This window comes from Trichomycterus rosablanca, chromosome 11, assembly GCF_030014385.1.
Source record: "Trichomycterus rosablanca isolate fTriRos1 chromosome 11, fTriRos1.hap1, whole genome shotgun sequence".
Lineage (NCBI taxonomy): Eukaryota > Metazoa > Chordata > Actinopteri > Siluriformes > Trichomycteridae > Trichomycterus > Trichomycterus rosablanca.
In genome coordinates, this window is record NC_085998.1 from 17055732 (window position 1) to 17060965 (window position 5234).

A 5234-nucleotide genomic window follows, 5' to 3' on the forward strand; every position below is an offset into this window, starting at 1 on the left:
TTTTTTTTAACAAACATGGCCAAAAACGCTCGGTGGTTGAATAGTAAGTGTAGAGCGACTGTCTATGTATGCATTTTGTTAGACGAGTGCACTGTTGTACCCTTATTCCCTCCTCTCGGTGTGTTGTTGGAGCGCACCCTGCTCACTCGCATGTTCCGTGTCTCTGCAAGCTGATACTCCGAACAATAAAGCAGTTTTGTTTTAGTTAAAACTGAGTCCTTTCTTAATTCCTAGCACTTGACAGTAAGGACATTTTAAGAAGCTGTGATGACCGTGTTCTGACAGTGCTCCACCCTTCCACGCTTACAGAGTGGGTAGATGACATGAGGTTAGCTATATTGATGTACGTAAGTGAACCATTTCGTCTTTTCCGAAGCTGTAGACGGTGAGGAGCTACAGAACTATAAAAGCACAGAGGCTTACATGCGTAGGAATTGCTGAAGGTAAACATCAGGCGTGGGTAATGCTGAGGGAAAGTGGAGTAGTGGAGACGGTGGGTTACTCGTGCATTGCAGGGTTAGGGAAGTTGTGGAAGGTAGGGATCAACCGAGGAACATTCTAACTGCTGTGAAACACTGGCAATAATAAACAATGTATCACGACTGATTTGTTGATTGTTTTTACTTCTACAACAGTGTATACTTATATTGGTTCATGAGTGGATGTAAAGCAGGAAAGGGGAGCTGAAGGGACAGAATAAAACGCGTTGTTTAATTTACTAAAACAATGAACTGGGAACAACAAACAGGGTATTTACACCTGTTCAGTATTCACTTGCACAAGCCGTGTCTGTCTGGGTGTCCGGATTTAAATGTTATTTGTCCAATTTCTGCAACGCTCTCTAAAATTTTGGACTATACAAAGTGAAACTGCATTATACGATATTATAAATGTTTTATTATTATTTAATTAATAAATATTATATTATTGATATAATTAATATGATTATTATTATATTATTATGGACTGTAACGCGTAAGGCGCAGCGCACCGACAATGTTTACAAATCCGCTGCTGTTAAAAGCTCGTACTTTCCAATAACAGCTTCAATTTCTTTGAGTTGTTGTGGCACCCGAGAGCGGCACACGTCGAGCCCGAGCTCATATTTAAACCATGCAGTCCTTACCAAAAGTAGTTTAATAATGTTGTAGTTAGTACTACAGCAAATCTAACGCGACCGGAAACGAAAAACCGGCAAACGGAAATAGGGAGGTGTCATGGCAGCCCCCATTGTGTTGCCAGGAAAATCGTGGATAGGGGTGTATTTTTCAGCGCCCGGGGCAAGAAGACTGGTTAGAATTAAGGGATGGATGACTCACTCACTCACTTTCTTAACCGCTTATCCAGTTAGGGTCGCAGGGGGGTGCTGGAGCCTATCCCAGCTTTTCAATGGGCACAAGGCACACAGTAACACCCTGGACGGGGCACTTGTGGGAGGAAACCGGAGCTCCAGGAGGAAACCCACACAGACACAGGGAGAACATGCAAACTCCGTACAGAAAGGACCCGGACCGCCCTGCCTGGGGATCGAACCCAGGACCTTCTTGCTGTGAGGCGACACCGAGCCACCGTGCTGCCCAGGGATGGATGAATGCAGCAAAATATAGAAACACCTAGACAGTTGCAGACTTGACATTATCTGCCATGAAGAATGGAATATTTTCAGCGTCTGGGGCAAAAAGGCTGGTTAGAATTAAGGGATGGATGACTCATTCACTCACTCACTTTCTTAACCGCTTATCCAATTAGGGTCGCGGGGGTGGGGGGTGGGTGCTGGAGTCTATCTCAGCTTTTCAATGGGCACAAGGCACACAGTAACACCCTGGACGGGGTGCCAGTCCATTGCAAGGCAGACACACACACACACACACACACACACACATACCCAATTACTTATAGGGCAATTCAGTGTCTCCAATTAACCTGACTGCATGTTTTTGGACTGTGGGAGGAAACCCACGCAGACACAGGGAGAATATGCAAACTCCGCACAGAAAGGAACCGGACCACCCTGCCTGGGGATCAAACCCAGGACCTTCTTGCTGTGAGGCGACAGTGCTACCCACCGAGCCACCGAGCCACCGTGCCGCCCAGGGATGGATGAATGCAGCAAAATATAGAAACACCCAGACAGTTGCAGACTTGACATTATCTGCCATGAAGAATGGAATAAACTGCCTAAATCCAGGTGTGTAAAACCGTAGAAACACATCTGAGAAGACTTGTAGCTGTAATTGCTGCCAAATGGTTCCCTATAATGTACTGAATTAAAGTTCTGAATACTTTTGTGAATACATGCTTTCAGATTAGGTTTTATATAATTTTTTTTGAAGAGCTCTAAAACAGGTGTTTTCTTTGTCATTATGGGTAAATAAGTGTAAACTGATTAATCATATCAAATGTGCAAAAAGTCAAAGGGGCTGAATATTCTCTGTATTTACTGAGTAAAACAGTATGTTACTGTGGGCTGCATGCCTGGCAGACAGCTTGTTTGTTTGCAGCACTGTTCATTCAGCGTTGTTTGGTATGTTGTCCCCATTGCAACATGGGGTTTTCTCAAATGTTTTACAGCCTTCCAAAAACACGCAGACTCTCTATTTTAATTTTCTGCTAAATTGTAAATAGATTTGTGAGTGAGTGATGCCTGCAACTCTGATCAGGATAGAGCATGTATTAACGATGAATCAATAAATGAAATATAATGAAAAATCACATACAGTGCCTTGCAAAAGTATTCAGCCCCCTTGAACTTTTCAACCTTTTGCCACATTTCAGGCTTCAAACATAACGATATGAAATTGTAATTTTTTGTGAAGAATCAACAACAAGTGGGACACAATCGTGAAGTGGAACGAAATTTATTGGATATTTTAAACTTTTTTTAGAAATAAAAAACTAAAAAGTGGGGCGTGCAATATTATTCAGCCCCTTTACTTTCAGTGCAGCAAACTCACTCCAGAAGTTCAGTGAGGATCTCTGAATGATCCAATGTTGACCTAAATGACTGATGGTGATAAATAGAATCCACCTGTGTGTAATCAAGTCTCCGTATAAATGCACCTGCTCTGTGACAGTCTCAGAGTTCTGTTTAAAGCGCAGAGAGCATCATGAAGACCAAGGAACACACCAGGCAGGTCCGAGATACTGTTGTGGAGAAGTTTAAAGCCGGATTTGGATACAAAAAGATTTCCCAAGCTTTAAACATCTCAAGGAGCACTGTGCAAGCGATCATATTGAAATGGAAGGAGTATCAGACCACTGCAAATCTACCAAGACCCGGCCGTCCCTCTAAACTTTCAGCTCAAACAAGGAGAAGACTGATCAGAGATGCAGCCAAGAGGCCCATGATCACTCTGAATGAACTGCAGAGATCTACAGCTGAGGTGGGAGACTCTGTCCATAGGACACAATCAGTCGTACACTGCACAAATCTGGCCTTTATGGAAGAGTGGCAAGAAGAAAGCCATTTCTCAAAGATATCTATAAAAAGTCACCTGGGAGACACACCAAACATGTGGAAGAAGGTGCTCTGGTCAGATGAAACCAAAATCGAACTTTTTGGCCACAATGCAAAACGTTATGTTTGGCGTAAAAGCAACACAGCTCATCACCCTGAACACACCATCCCCACTGTCAAACATGGTGGTGGCAGCATCATGGTTTGGGCCTGCTTTTCTTCAGCAGGGACAGGGAAGATGGTTAAAATTGATGGGAAGATGGATGGAGCCAAATACAGGACCATTCTGGAAGAAAACCTGTTGCAGTCTGCAAAAGACCTGAGACTGGGACGGAGATTTATCTTCCAACAAGACAATGATCCAAAACATAAAGCAAAATCTACAATGGAATGGTTCACAAATAAACGTATCCAGGTGTTAGAATGGCCAAGTCAAAGTCCAGACCTGAATCCCATCGAGAATCTGTGGAAAGAGCTGAAAACTGCTGTTCACAAACGCTCTCCATCCAACCTCACTGAGCTCGAGCTGTTTTGCAAGGAAGAATGGGCAAAAATGTCTGTCTCTCGATGTGCAAAACTGATAGAGACATACCCCAAGCGACTTGCAGCTGTAATCGCAGCAAAAGGTGGCGCTACAAAGTATTAACGCAAGGGGGCTGAATAATATTGCACGCCCCACTTTTCAGTTTTTTATTTCTAAAAAAAGTTTAAAATATCCAATAAATTTCGTTCCACTTCACGATTGTGTCCCACTTGTTGTTGATTCTTCACAAAAAATTACAATTTCATATCGTTATGTTTGAAGCCTGAAATGTGGCAAAAGGTTGAAAAGTTCAAGGGGGCTGAATACTTTTGCAAGGCACTGTATGTGCAGCACATTGGCGCAGCAGGTAGTGCTGTTTGGTATGTTCTTCCAGTGTTTACACTTTTTGGTGTACAGTATTGCTGATTACGCAGTTCTATTTACCTTTTTCTTTTTATTGCTATTTATATAATTTGACATATAAGTTTATAAATATATTTCATTCATTCATGTCTGTTTTACCACTACTTTATCCTATTCAGGGTTACGGTGAGTACAATTTACAGTCAAAAGGTAGGAAACACCCCGAACAGGTCATCAGGCCATCACAAGACACACACACACACACACACACACACACACACACACACACAATGACTGGCAATTTTAGTATCTCTAATTAACGTGCCTGTCCATGTCTTTGGACTGTGGGAGGAAACCAAAGCTCCCAGATAAATAGTACATCACTATATACAATTACACAATTATATGTTGTAAAACTTTTGCAGGAGGTTTGTCTTTTATTGATCTGTTCCTGCTTTGGAAATGCTCCCAAATTTATGCAGTGTTGAATTATTAAGCTGTCATTCTTCTTTACTGCAGGAAATGAGTCAGTAATTTGATTCAGGGCCATATGCTGCAGTGGCTATATAAGTAGCTATATAATTAGCTTTTAGCTTCCTGAGTGCACCTAGGGAGTACAAAAGCACATAATATGGCAAGGTTAAGTAAAAAACTCCGGGTCTTGGTGAATATATCACAATATGTCTGTGCTATAAGCTAAGTTACATATTTTAGCTTTTGGAATTATTGAGGATTTAAAGCCTTTTCTGGTACAAATGCTAAATTGCTAGCTACTTGCTGGAAATCATTTTGTATTGCCATTTGCCCCCCTCCTTATTCGGATTAAACTGATGGTTGCAAGAGACAAGTTACTATACACCCAACTTAGGTAGTACCAGAAGTTTAATGATG